Here is a 15,782-nt window from a genome sequence, read left to right as displayed (position 1 = left end):
TGAATGGTGATCGAAGAATAAAATTATTTTTCATTTAGAGCAATTTTGAAGTCGGGTCTTTTTTTTTTTTAATTTTTTAAAATAAAAATCTAACCAGCGCTCACACACACAAACAAGAGCATCTTTCTCTCTCTCTCTCTTACGTTTTCAAACGTTCAATATTTAATTTATTCATAAACAGCTTTTAAATTATACACAAGAAGGTTCTGGTTTAGTTAATGAAGATTATTATACAATTCCTTTAATTTTAACCGGAGATTTCAATGTTAATTTTGCTTCTGATTGAGCTAAGAATTTAGTGTCGTTTCTACAATTCAAATTACAATTACAAATGATTAATAAGGCAGAAGAAACCACTACAAGTCACCGGAACTGTACTTGATGCAGTCTTTGCAAGATTTTTAGATAACACACAATGCAAAAATTTCGTTGCTTATTATAGCTACCATAAGCCAATTGTTATTTCCATAGGATTAAATAATAATAATAATTTAATTCTATGAAAGTTATCACTTCTGCCGAGCGTCCCGAGACGCACATTTTTTTTTTTTTTTTTTTCGGAAGTCAGATTAAAGGCCCCCAAAATAGACTGCAGGATTAAACCTACTGTAAATGAATCGATTAATTGTTAAAACCTAAATGGATTCGAAAAATGCTAAAAAAAAAAAAAATAATAATAAGACTAGTACTTGCTACTTGTGAATTATAATGTTCCCAGAAAATGTTGTACAAATCTTTGATCATTGAAATTTAGATTACTTTTTATATTAAGATCATTTTATCATATTTTATTATTTTCTAAAAAATTTAAAGTTTTTTTTCTCCCCTGACCAAGAAATAGTCTGCAGACTTTCTTTAGAATCGGTGACGCACGTCGCAGTGTTACGCTGTTTCTGCGACCGGTCGTTTAGTTAGTGACGCTAACATAAACCAGATAGAAACTTTTTTTTTTCTTTTTCCCCGGATCTGACAAACCAATTGTGTTCCATAATTTTGTTTGCTCTATAAAATTCAGGAATATTATTAGCTTGCGATCTCGAGACAAAATATTAAAAGGATTATAGATTCAGTAAATTGTTAGGACACAAACAAAATTTTAAAAATAGAATGAAACAAATAGTATTGTTTCAGAGTTATTACATTTCGTGAGAAAGCTTATTTCCATTCCCCAAAGTCACAAATAAATAAATTAATTAATTAATTAAAAAAATATATTATGATTATTTTAAGAATAATAATTTTGCATTCATTATCAAAAAAAAAGGAAGAAAAAAGATCAACCAGTTATATGAAAAATATTATTATGTCATGATGTTCCGTTTTAACCTGCAAGACCTATTTTCGCAACCGTTAGTCTTAGATGCATACTTCCAACAGCAAAAATGTTCAGAATCAGATGTAGTTTAGGTATTAAAGGTTTGAAGCAAAAATCAAAATGAATTATAAAAAATACAAAACTTAATTTTTCATACGATCTCTAGTTAACCTAACTTATATTTAGGGAAATAATCTCTATTGAAAAATAGTATAACTAACACAAAAAACTTGACCTTTGTGGGACCAAAACTCAAGGAGATATTCCAGTTCGAAGTTTTAAGGGACCATACAGGAGATGAGACTGGAACTTATCGCCCTTTCGGAAGAATGACAGGTTGTTGAAGTATATTTTTTATTGTTATTCAAAAATAAAAGCGAATGTTATGCCACGATACTCAAAAACCCACTACAAAACCTCGAAGAGTTTGAAAAACCACTCTATTCGCGCATATAATTTTAAACCCTTGTTAACTTCTAACCAAAAGGTGTTATTGACGGCGAGTGTGAAATGGTGTAAGTCACAAAACGCTGCGTTTCATGTTTCGGTGAATATTGGTCGTACTAATGTCAAGTTTTTTGTGTTTGAATTATTTTCCAATGGAGATTATTTCCCTAAATATAAGTTAGGGGGACCTAGGATCAGTATAAAAAGTTAAATTTTGTATTTTTTGACTCCTTTTAATTTTTGCTTCAAACTTTCAATATCTTAACTCTGTATTTGAATTTGAACATTTTTGCAATTGAAAGTATGCCTCTAGGACTAACGGTTGGGAAAATAGAAGTCTTGCAGGTTAAACCGGAACACCCTGTATAAGTAGACATAGGTGTAAAAAAAAAAAAAACTGCTTCATGTATCACTTTTTGTTTTTGGTACAGGAATGGAATACATGTGCTTCTAAATCCTAATTTTATTTAGGCAGATTAGAAAGCTTAGAGCGAATTAGTAAGCTCAAAGGGATTACTTTACAGATTTAATCACTTTTCTTCTTTGTAAAGTAAGAAAATTAAAAGATGTAAACATTGGAAAGAAATTCGTGCATAAGATCTTGGATTTTTACATAGGCTGATATTAATTTTAGTATTGATGTCTCTACCATGACACTGCATCTTATCTTCAGTATTGAGTGTTATATGCTTCATCCTGGTCAACTTAAAAATAGGATTTCAAATTGCTTATTTTATTATTTTAATAAATTTTGTAAGTATTGGTTTTATTTGTATAAACATTTTCTTCCGTCTTTGCTCTGAACTTTCACTGAGGATATTCATTCTGTTTAAAAAAAAAAAAAGCTAACTTTAATGTATCTTGCATTGAATGCACAACACTCATCTTAGCTAAAATATACTCAAATTAAAACTTCATTAAGAAATTATGAGTTTAAAATTTACAACTTCTAACGCGCATGCATGAGAACAAGCCTTTTATCCCACCCGAATATCTGAAAAAATAGATGATTTGGTAGCCGGTAAAAGAAGAACCGAAAAACATATTAATGTTAATTTCAGGATTTCGGACGATATTTTTTTTCGCTTCGGTTCAACTAAAAAAATATATCGGTTCAGTTTCAGTTTTCATTCCGCCAAAAATATTGTTTTTCGGTTTTCAGTGCCGTTCCAAATGAAGAATTCTATTTAATGTAAATGCTTATTTGTGCTAAAAATATAATTCTATCATAAATGAAGCAATGTACTTGTAATGATCACTGTTATGAAGTTGGAGTTAGGTAGAAAATATTGATAAGTTAGTTACAGTAAGACAATGACTGAATATATATCGAACCGAAATGAACTGCTATTTTTTTCCGGTTGAGTTCCGGTTTTCATTCCTATAAAAATAACATTTTTTCCTATTTCCGGTTCGAAACCCTAGTTAATTCAATAATTCAACAAGGTTTAAAAAGTAATTATTTATTTTAAATTTTGAGTTTTTGTGTGTGTATATATAGCGCTATAATATACCTTTATATTAATCGAACAGGGCTAAAATTACCCATAGTTGCCTCAGGTGGATTTGCTTTTAATGATGAGAAAAATGACGAAACTATTTCTTGCTCCAATTATTTAACATGTTTGTCACATGTTTTCAGACAGGCCAAGGATATGATGACAAGTCAAGTAGTATTTTACGAGCAAAACCTGACATATTTTGACTTTGACATTATTTATCTCAATCGCAAGGCGTCATAAGATAGCCAGATAATAGCAAGTCATTTAGTGAACCTGCGGTACAAGTAATGTTTTTGTCGAAGATCTTCGAAACACACTTGGAATGGAAGTCACATTTTACCGGAGTTAGAATGAGTGGAGCAAATAGACACATTACTGAATTTTATGAGTGACTTGTTTTCCTACTGCGTTATTATTATTATTTTTTTTATAAACAGCGATGAAGGAATGATCATTTTTTGTTGGAATCTGATAGCATGAAAGAAAATAGAAAATATCTTCGAAAGGTCATGTTACTTTGGTCAGAAATCACCTTGAACAAGGCACCTAGTTTGGGCCTTAAGGCAAGGATTTCTCAACATAGTCTCCTAGCATTCTTCTAATGCCTTTTGTAAACAATGACCGCTGAAATATTACTCGGCATGGTCATTTCATTTTTCAGTTTTAACTCTTGCCTTCCATCGAACATCCCTTAATCTCCATCCCCATCTAGATCTGTAGCTTGACCTCATTACATCCCTCGTGACGAGTTGCAAAGAATTCCTTTTTTCGTTTCGAAGATTAAAAATCTCCCCTCGCAGTGCTGCCGGCCAGCATACAAATCAGAATTCTGGCATTCCATCCGGTTGAATAATTGCTCTATTTCCAAATACAGGGAATCCGAAATGCCGTAATAAATATCGCCTGCTTTTCGGGTTGTCGCTTCTTTCAGAGACAATAGATTCGGCAACAGTGTTGCCTTGTTCTAAGCGAGGAGCGCTTCCAGTCGGGTTGAGCATCAAATCTCTTATCGTTTCGAAGACAGATGGGACAATGGAAGATTTGTGCCTTTGAAGATTCGTTTTTAAAGGAAGCTATCTATTTTTTGGGAACTATCTGGGTTAGGTATTTTTTGGAGTTACTCACGATGCTGTCCGAAATGAATCAATAGGCGCATTGAGACGAAGATGACTTGTGGAGTGGTGAAAATTTACTATCATCTTCACTGGAAGAGTGGGTAGTCGCAACAGTCGGAGCTTAAATTCACTCAGCTGGTAACAAATGGGGTGATGCCGCATCAGTTACACTGATCATGAGAGTCAAACTTATTCTTTGAGAATGCTACATTTAAAGAGCAAAACAAATAGACGAATGATGATTTTATCGAACCATAATTTCATACTTTGATCTGAAAATTAAAAGCTCCCCTTGATCAGAGCAGAGCCTGATTAACATCTGTAATTAGGGGAAGCTCGGTCTCATTTTGGGGCACCTCACTTTTTGTTTGCGAAAATTTTTCTGAACATTCTATGCACATTGATACATTACTGACTAATGCGAAGTGGCAAAGAAGAATTCAGATTTAAATTTATTCCACCTTACCGACTGTCGAAAATTTTGTTAATTACATACTAGAAAGTCACCCATCAAGGTATGACGCGTGAAAATTGCTTCTCTTCTTCTGCATTTTAACAAAGAAATTGTCTGTTTGGTGATATTTTGATAGTTGAAATTTTAATCCTAACTCCAGTAGATAGCGTCCTTAGTTGACCACTTTTTCGTTTCTTTATTCCTCTGAAATGACACAGTCTTACCAGTAAAACAGTTAAGTTACCGGATCCAGTTCCGCCTTGTCACAATAAAGCATTTCCCTGCATGTTAAACATTATCAAAACATATTATCAAATTATCATGCCGTGGTGCGAGTTTCACTGTTGAAACACGCAGGTTACTCGATCATCGGCTATTATTTATATGAGGATGGTCCACTTGAATTCTCAACAAATATGAGCATATTTGACACTTTAAAGAGGAAATAAAGTGTCACATAAGTACATCGTAATAGAGTTAAATCAAATCCCACATTTGAAAATGTTGCTTGTGGCCACATTTTATCACATGTGTCCTCATTTTCTATAATTATTTAATTCTTTCAAACATTTTTATTTAGCAAGTACTAATTTTTGCAATATTTCTATAAAAAAAACAGTTAAAATTAGAAACTAGAATTGTTAAGCAGTTTTACAGTCATATTTGGGCCTCCTAAAAATTCTGAAGGGCTTCCCGAGCCTTTTGGGTAACTAGGCCCTGGATCACAGTCGTATTCAAGGGTGGGCTTTTAGGGTTCAAACCGAGCCTGAAATTTTTCAAAACCATTCCAAAAAAAAACGCTTTTTATCAAATTCTTTTTGTTGGAAACAATTATTAGTACTATTTTATTTTTCATTATCATTTTTTATTATTGAAAAATTGTACAAATATTAGTGCTTTATCTTCGGTATGTATTATTATTTTTTAGTTGTTGGAAACATCATTTTTTACAAAACAATACAGCGTTTTTCTTCAGATTTTGAAAACCAGCACCTAACAAAGACATCTAAACTCTGCAAATTCGAATGGTCCAAACATATGCATATTTGGCTTTTTTTTATAATTGTTAAAAATACGAATATATGAAGTAATACTAGGAATGTGCGAGGACGAGTACACGTATTTGTTCTTTTGAGTTATCAAAAATACATCGATTTATTTGATAGGGGTACAAGGAAGTTATGTAGTGAACTTTTTTTCTTCGTGAAATAGATACGTCATCTTTTACATTTGCTTTAAATAACCTATTGTAATAAAAATCAATAGAATATATGAATTAAACCAAATGTGGCAGTGAGAAGCAAAGGGATGTATAAGTGTCAAAATTCAAAATTTGGAGATAACCGTTACAAATGGTAGGTTAACCTCTCCTTCGTTTTAGTGTAAGAGATAGTACTAGTAGACCTGGTAGGTGCTGATATACAACAGCATGATTGAGAAAATTTTTCCAATGAAAGTCTACGAAGTACCGGAACTTCGAACGTGTTTTACTCGAAACTTCAAAATGTCCACTTACATCCCTTTGCTTCTCACGACCTCAAATGTAATTGATCATATAGACTTCAAGTGAAAACTGTCTGGTGGTAAAACCCTCCCTGAAACAAAAGTCCGGTTACGGCCCCAGTATAGATAAATACATTTTTGTATCTTATACTATAAATACTAGAAATAGAAAATAGCTTAGGATCACAGAATAAGCATCAGTCATACTTAAATGAATGTATGTTTAGGTATCACAGGAAGTCCTGGTCAAACCTTTTAAGGGAATGTATTTTTATTTTAAAAAAGTTAGAGGTAGTTTTAATTCGATCTGAGCTAAGTGGTGTATCCCTCCGCATGAGGGACTAAATATGCACGCAATTCAAAAATAATAGCAATACGAATTAAAATAAAATAAATTAAACAAATGAAAGTAAGTAAAAATGTTTAGAAAACAGAGTTGTTGGCATTTAAAATTGAGAATTTCGGCATGAAGAAAAACAAATTGAAAAGAACTTTAAAATGGAGAATATAAGATCAAACCTTCCATACAAGATGCCATTTTTATAGAACTGTACAGAATTCTAATGAGAAACAGCTAAAACGAATCTGATAGGAGAAGTCAAAATAGAATTTTTACAGCTATCTATGAAAATTGTTTGCACATAAAATCCATCAAATGCTATTGAAAGAAAAGTGCTGCCAATATTCTACAGTATTTCACAAAAATTTTCTAGAAAACGTCTGTATAGGCTAGAGCCATTTAACTGAATAAGATCGTTTAATCGGTTCTTTAAAAAAATTCATATAATTTGATGAACTTTTTTTGACAATAGAAATTATTTTTTGCTATAAACATTTTTTTATTATTGATTTGGTGTTAAATAAACATGTGTAAGACATATGTAAACAACTCTACCCAAATGAGTGAGTAGAAAAAAAGATCTAGCTGTTTGTGAATCCGAAAAGGTTCTGACTCGAGCAGCGTATTAAGGTTACCTCTTTTTTCACTCCTAACTAAAATTATGAAACAGTAAAACAAATAAAAATGTAAGACATCATATGACAGCAACACATGCTGGACAGTATACAGTATAAAGTTTGCATTTATAGCTTCTTGGACTCGTTGTTTAACTAAGTCATTAACCTTATAAGAACCATAAGCTTTGCGGTAGAGTATGGATTTTTTAATGCGCAAAACTATGAAATGGCGAAATAAATGACACACATGTCGAGTTTTGAGAAAGTTTGTTCAGAAGACTTTGTAAATTGTTTTGTCTTTTCCATCCATCAGAGAGATGCAACGTAACTATACTATTTTCAAAAATATGGTTAGGTTAGTTAATTATTTAACTCAGAAAAATTTGGATTACTACACTTAGGCATCAATTGAAAAGTAATCTTGAATAAATATAGATGCATGGCAGTCTGCAGATGCATTTCATTTGCCATACTTTCAACAAGAAAAAAAAAGTTTTAGTGCATTTTTTTTAAACTAAGGGGTTTTCAACCCCCCCCCCCCTCCCTTCAGGCTCTGCGTCCCCTTTTGAACACCGATGGAAGTTCAAGTGACCCTAACTCCAACATCACCACTACCATATGAGGTTGATACAAGTAGCACAGTTGGGAAATCGGAATTTGAAACTGAAGCTGGTTATAAAAGGAAAACATAGATAAGTCCTCACACAAAATTACCTTGGGAACCCACTGGAGCAAGCTGGGAAGCAGGATGTAAACCCCCGGAAAAATATCCTTTAGTCTCAATTAATTCGAACACTGTTCGAAAATCGTTTCTATCCCTTTTAAGCGACTTACAATAAAGAATAACCTTTGACTCTTCTTCGCAGAATTTAAGTGTTAAATAAACTGTTCCAAACAAACTCTCATCGAACGGGTCAAACGGGGAATGTTGTGATAAAACAAAACTTATCTGCGAACGTGCGTGCGGCTGGAACATTAAAGCGAACCGCCAATAAACACGATCGCCCCTTTAGATAGATGGCGCGGATGGTGGGCCATTTTCCTGGAAGTTTTATTTCTGTCATCGACCCATCATTCGCGTCAGATTTGGCGACGATTGCTTAATGTTCAACAGCCGAAGACATACTTACAGCGGGTGGGGAAAATATTCAACAAAAGAATTAAGTCGCTTAGTTTTTCATCAGCTCTGTTCCATAGAGCGATCTTCTTGCGAAATACTGAAGAGCAAGAAGAATTGTAGCTGAACTCGTTTGCGTAAAATCTGATATAAGCGCATGCTGAAACTTGTGCAAATAAAAATTCCCAAATATACTGGACTGCGAAGTTTTTCATGTCATTTAGATGAAATTGGGTAAAGGACAAACTATGGGCATAGTTAAGGATTTTTTTTTTAATTTTAAAAATTTGGATTGTTGTTGAACTGTGATGTTGTAGGTCTAGTTCATAGAAACTAATTCTCACGTTGTTAAAACTTAGAAATTGCACTGTTTTAGCTGTCAAATTTTCATTAATTTTCAACTATGATTTATACATATTTTTTAACATAAATTCAAATGCACAGATAAAAAAATAAATTAAATAAATGAAACTACAATCCAAATTCAAAATAACAGAATACTTCTCACTTTTTGGAAAAAAGTTTACTCTAACCAAACATAAGTGCAAATTAGGTATTTAAAGGAACGGGACACCTTTCTTAAACCTTAAAGTGTGCATTTCATTTCAAATATACTCAATTAAAAAATAATCTTATCAAAATAATCCAAAAGTTTATAATGATGAAGGTTTACATTGAGTCAAAAAATTAGAATATTCAGATTAAAGGGGGGAAATGTGCCATTTTTTGCGGAATTCAATGCTTTAATCCTTTTCACACGGATTCTACCACCTTTTTCCATTAATCGTTTCTGACACTGTTTCCATATCCTCTTCAATGCGACAACAAGCTCAATTTTGTTTGCGGGCACCAGGTCTTGAACTGCTTTTTTTTAGATTTGACGGTGTCACAAATTCTTGATCGTATTGATATTGGTAGAGTTGCTTGACCAGTTTAATACCGAAAATCCTCTTTATGTTTAACACCTCCGAATAGATTTAGAGATGTGACACGGAGTAGAATCACAACAGTTTCTTAAATTTTAAGTGCAAGAAATAACTCGATGAAAGTTTCTCATGCGCTCTTATTATTTGAAAATTAATAACTTATGTTCAAATTTAGTATTACCCATTTTTTCAATTCAAAAAATTAAAAATATTGCAATTTTTAAAAAATTCAAGTTTTTTTTAATTTTAGTTTTATTAGTTTTTTTAGTTTTAGTTAGGTACAAACGCGCCATTACGGTTGATTTTGTCTTGCGTTTTGCGTTTACTGTGGCCGTATATAATGTTTAAAAAAATCGATGATCCCGCCGACTGTGAAATTCGTTCTGTGATCCGGTTTTTGAATGCAAACGTAGAGGAATGCTCAGTGAAGGAATTGTGTTGCTGCATGACAATGCTCGACCCCATACTGCTAGTGACACTCAAAGACTAATTGAACAGTTCGGTTGGGAGCAGTTTAATCACCCGCCGTACAGCCCAGACTTGGCACCGTCTGATTTCCACTTGTTCCTGCACATGAAACGAGAACTTAGAGGTAGGCGCTTTGCTTGTGATGACGACGCAAAAAACGCTGTAAATTTATGGCTCTCTTCATTGGCGGCAAGTTTCTTTGAGGCAGGTATAAATAAGCTGGTGAGCCGCTACGACAAGTGCCTCAACAATGGTGGAAACTATGTTGAAAAAAAATTTAAGGTATGATCTTTCATGTAAACATTAAATAATCTTTAAAAAAAAAATTATAGCTTTTTTTTCAAAACGGTACTTACTTTCCGGATACGCCTCGTAATATGTAGTGATACAAATTTTTACTGAAGAAGATTTGTTTGTTTTCAGTACTTGAAAGAAAGGCTTTAAATTTAACTGTTGGATACGATTAAAATTAAACTATTTACTACATTAAATTATTCTGTAACATGGATGCGTGAATGAAATAAAATTCATTTGGTTTTCGCTCCCAAAGTTTCAGTTTGTTGTTATGTTTGAATAATGTAATGTGATTAACTTCATTAAGTTTATCCTAAATCATATATAGATCAGAAAACAATCAGACATAACTTTAAAATGTATGTAAAATTAAAAATGGTGATTTTACTAAAATATGTACTAATGACCCGAAGTATTATAATAAAATTAATAAGTGCAGACATTTAAAAATGTGTTGAATTTTTTAAATAAAAAATAGTTTTTGTTTAACCAGCACGGTTCTTTTTCGAATAATACTACTAAGCAGTTATTTTTAACTAATTTGCATCACTATAAAAATTGTATGAACTCAAATGAGAACATTTTGAATTACTTTTTTTATATTACAAAAGCAGTCTTCAAATAAAAGCTAAACCCAGTAGTTGTGAAATATTGGCTTTTTGAAAGGTCAATGATTTCATTAAAACAAAAGGTTTTTAAATTGTAATTTCTTAGTACACAATTGTAAATATAACAAAGAATGGAAAAATTAAGGAATTTACTAGTAAATTTCAAAATTATTTACACTGAGTCTTAAAACTTGATTCGAATCCAAATTTCAATGATTTCATTAAATAAGCAGTTCTTCGTATTTTCTTAGAGATTGCTCTACAAAACAGTTTTTAAATTGAACATTAAAATTTGTATTTTGAAGGATTAAATTCTCTGGAATCAATACAAGTATTTTCGTTAGCTACATTCAGTTTTGAATTAGAGACCTGATTCTTAGTTGTCAATTCGTATTTAGCAGGAAGCTGGAGATTTGGAGATAGTACTACGAAAGACGTAAAATAAAAGTGCAATGACGTCAGACGGTGCAAACATCCAATCAAAGAGCCAGAAATTTCTCCTTGGTCCGAACTTGAGTGAAGGTAGCTTATATGTACCTGGGGGATGACCCCGGAAGATAAATTCTGACTGCTCTAGTGCAGAGTGGAAAGTTGAAAATGATCTAATTTTTCTCAAAACTGCGAAAGGTGCACACGTAGAAGTGCGTTAACGTGAAGAAACCTTTTGAGATAAGGATCAAAGCATAAAACGAGTTTTTTTTTATATAGTAGTTTTTTTCCCCTCTCTTTTATCATTTTTTTAAAAACAGAATTAGGTTTTATATACACCCTGTACTCATAGGCGGATTTAGGTCGAAATATTTGGGGGTGCAACAATAACAGGAATCTGAGGAGTTTTGAAAACGAAGTTTTACAGTTCTTGGTGATATTTTAGAGGCAAGAAAGGTACAAGTGGCTCCAAGGCTATTTTTAGAAATTTTAGTCTTATAAATGTGATTATAGTCCATATTTATAGTTTGGGTTATGAATGAGACTCATAGACTGTTTCCAATCGATTTTTTGAAACGCAGATAGAAATACGTAACCCCCTCCCCTACCCCACGCTACCTCTTTAACTTTTCATAATTGAAGTTCCAAAAACACTACGGAGGACAATTTTTGATGCTGTTACCCGACGGGGTGTTCTGGAGCTCTCCTCTGGAAAATTTTCGAAATTGAAGTCCTAAAAATGAAGTTCTTCTGCAATAATCCATGGTATTAAAAAAAAAAAAGGATTCTCCCACTTAAATATTTCGAAATAGTAGTTTTCAAAGCCAAAATTAACTCTTTGATGATAATAGAGAAAGGGGTGTCAGAGGCCCTTGTTCGAATATTTTCCAAAAGTAAAGTCTTAAACACATAAGTTTAAGACCATATTTGGTAACGTTAGGGACACTGCAGTTTTTAAAAACTGAAGCTCCAAAAACGCAATAAACGATTTTCGATGTATTTAGGTGATTAGAAGATCTTCCTTGGAAATTTTGCGAAAGTGAAGACCAAGAAACAAAATTTGAGGTACTCTGTAATACTTTAACTGGAGAAAGGGCTTTGGAGAAGAAACATTTTGAGGACTAGCAGAAAAAATGAAAACGAAATAGAAAAAAAAAGGGGAGGGGGAGATATGAAAGAAAGAGGATTGTGCGAGAAGGCACACAATTCGCCGCCAATAATCTGAAGCTGTTGAAAAATTTATATGTCAATATTTCTTTTTAAAAGAGAAATTAAGATTTTTTCCCAACATTCTTTTTTTTTCGTAAAATAACTGCATTTTCCCAAAATGAGATCTTTTCTTCTCTTCAGTAATAAAGAATATTTTTTTAAAACCATCTACTCAGCAATTTGTGGGGAAGGTCACCAGTCTTGTGCCCCTTCCCCTCTGGATGCACAACTGCAGCAAAATGTCCGGAAGTCCCCCTTCAAAAATTTTTGATTATTTACCTTAAAATTTTTGGTTTTCGGTTGATTTCGGTGTAGATTTTATTGATAAAGTTTCTTGCAATAGCTATGTTTTTTTTTTTTTTTTGGACTTTATTAGCCATTGTTGTTTTAAAATAGAAGAATTTGTATTGATATACGAATAAATACCCAATTACAGATATGCAATTATTCTATACAATAACACAGCACTGAAAAATAAATTGTTTGAGAAGTTTCTTTATTTGAAATTATTTATTAGGTTTTTTTTTTTCAAATAGATAAAATTATTTTAATTCTTAATGTGAGCACAGTTATGTTTTTCTTGCACTAGCGACGTGTGGTGATACACTGGATTCAAGTAACTTTACTAGTATAGCAGATATGAATTTTTCCCCCCAACTGCGTTTCTGAGTGAAATATACTAAACTAATTTTTTTTCAAAACTCAACCAAAATTTTTGGGGGTGCGGCGCACCCCTGCCCCCCCCCCCCCGTAAATTTGCCTATATGCCTGTACATGTAAAAGTCATTTCAATTGAAAAAAAAATGAAACTTTAAAATATTGACAATTTTAAAGTTTATTTTAATCATAAAGATACAATAACTAGCAATTTTAATTCCCGCCTCAGTATAATCGTAATCTTCGCAGAAAAGTGCAAACGAACTGACACATCACTCGACCTTAGGGAAATGTTAACTACAGTAAAACCTGTCTACAAAGATACCGTTGGGACCTAAAAAAATATCGTAATAGACAGGTTATCGTTATAAATAGTTTGATTATTCATGCTGACATTTTGCTGGGGCCAAAAAAAAAAATTGTTATAGACAGGTTGTCGTTATAGACAATATCGTTATACACAGGTTTCACTGCATATGCATTGATTTTGGGCGTTAGCTGAGAGACTCTAGCGGAATTACCTTGCGGAAATAAAGTTTAAACATATAAAAGAAAAACGGTAAGTTTTTCGTAAAAACATAGCTGCTGCAATTTTCAATGAACTAGAAAAAAAAAGAAGAAGAAGACACGTAACTAATGGAATAGCATTCAAAAAGCAAAAACATTGCTGGTAAAATGTCAAATACGGAAACAGGCTCGTTAAGTCCTGGAATAGTCCAGTCAATGAACACATTGTGAATAAAATATGACAACGTATATAAAGTACGAATTGAGAATGAAAAAATGTTAAAAAACCAGCAAACAGCTGTTTCGGCACTCTAAAATACAAGTGCCATCATCAGTGCATTAAAAACGAAGACAGGTTCACCCGACTAAAACACAGTCGAGGCGAACACTATGTTTATTCACTATGCAGTACAAAGTTTTCGACTACTTTTTATGTAATGAACACATTGTAGCGTGCACGGAATATGCGATAATTTTTGACTTCAGAATATTGTTAGGGGTCGTTAGTAAGTAAACATACAGAAAGTCCCCACCTCTAGTGAGTGAGATAAAGGTGAGAGTAAGGGGGAAGAAAATTTTGGGTTTTTCGAAAAAATGTCAGAAACGGTACAAAAAAATTCCTTTAAAATAAAAATTCAAGCTAAATATTATATAAACTGTTTCTACACATATTTGTCAGATTTTCAATAATTTTCTGGGTATATGTTTTGAAAAATCGATGATTTTCGAAAAAATTCTCTCTTTTTGCCAAACGTTTGCTCCTACTGCCCCCCAGAACCAGTATTCATGAAAATTGTCAACGACAAAGTTGTAGAGCTTTAAATTTCCTTCAATTTGATATGCTATTCTGTTATATTTTATTCAACCAATCAAAAGTTACAGAATTTCAAACACGCACTTTCATGACAAAAAATGGAACACTTGCCATTCACAAATTTCAAACTGACTCGAAAGGATCGCGCACTTCCTCTTTCCTCAATGAATTCGACAATCCTGATGGACAATAAAGAGATATTTGAGGATTACTAAAACACAAATGATGTTTGGGGGGGGGGGGGGAGTCGTGAATTTGTGACAAAGGGGAAGGAAAGAGTAAGAAGTGTGACATCAAGCATTTTTCAATACGAATATGTTTATGAAAAGTAGCTTGTAAAACTAACTTTGTGACACGGGGGGAGGGGTGGTGTTAAAAATTTTGAAATAATTGTGACTTTATTTATATATAGACAGATCTTTACCAAGGAATTGGACGAAAATTTGCAAAATTACGTATATGCAGTATGAATTGGTGAACTTGGGAAGTGCAGAAAGTCAACACTATACATATTGTTTAAGGAAATTGATAACGACATTGATTTAATTTAATTTGAATTTGCTGTTACTGAGGATACATAGTCTACAAAACTGTTAGTCAAAAATAGACGACTGTATAAACCATATGGACATCAATGCCAGTTAGAAAATTGAAACGGCGAAGAAACAAGAACAAACAAGAAAGTTTTTGTCCAACTTTCATAATAACAGTCAGCTGACAAATCCGCTATTGATGAAGCTGCTGAAAAACGAGACAAATACGTTCCGAGCTTTAGGTAATGTTGACGTTGATATTGCGAAGACGGCTATCATCAGGTGGCTAAATTCTTCGGTAGCTATCATTTGAGAGGAAGTCCTCCTCTTTATTATCTTGATAGCCAAATCCCCAACTGATCACCACACTCTACTGTTAAAATGTACCAGAAATCTAAAACCATACAGCATGTATCGAAAGCATATATCAACAGTTTTCCTTCCCCTGAATCCATTGAGGCTGTTGGAGCCATATGTATGTCTCATGGTATGGTGCTCTAGCCACAGAAAAGTCTCTCAACGAGTTCCGTTACAGATCATTTATCAAGGTAGCTATAAACATCAAGACTGATCTCTAACTCTGCCGTACCACCAGGTACACTTGTAGCTAGGAACTTAATGGTGAATTACCGGATTGGGGGTTTGGGAAAGGAGGAATGACCAATTCATGCCGAAACTCTCGGAATCGGATGTTGCTCCTGACGGAATCTTGAAGATGATTTTGAAAGATTGCTTTTCTACAAGTGACCGGAAGGTCACTTTAGAAAATCATCTTTAAACTACTCTGTCGCAAACTTGCATTGCAAGGGCAGTTGCAACAACGGAATCAAACTATTTATCCAGGACGAATGGAACGACGATGACATCAATACATTACTAACTTCTTAGAATAACTTTTCCACTGCTGGTGACATGACAATTCTCCCT

This window comes from Uloborus diversus, chromosome 9 (genome assembly GCF_026930045.1).
Source record: "Uloborus diversus isolate 005 chromosome 9, Udiv.v.3.1, whole genome shotgun sequence".
NCBI classification, from domain to species: Eukaryota; Metazoa; Arthropoda; class Arachnida; order Araneae; family Uloboridae; genus Uloborus; species Uloborus diversus.
The sequence above is the reverse complement of the archived record's forward strand: the minus strand, read 5'-3'. Positions refer to the sequence as shown.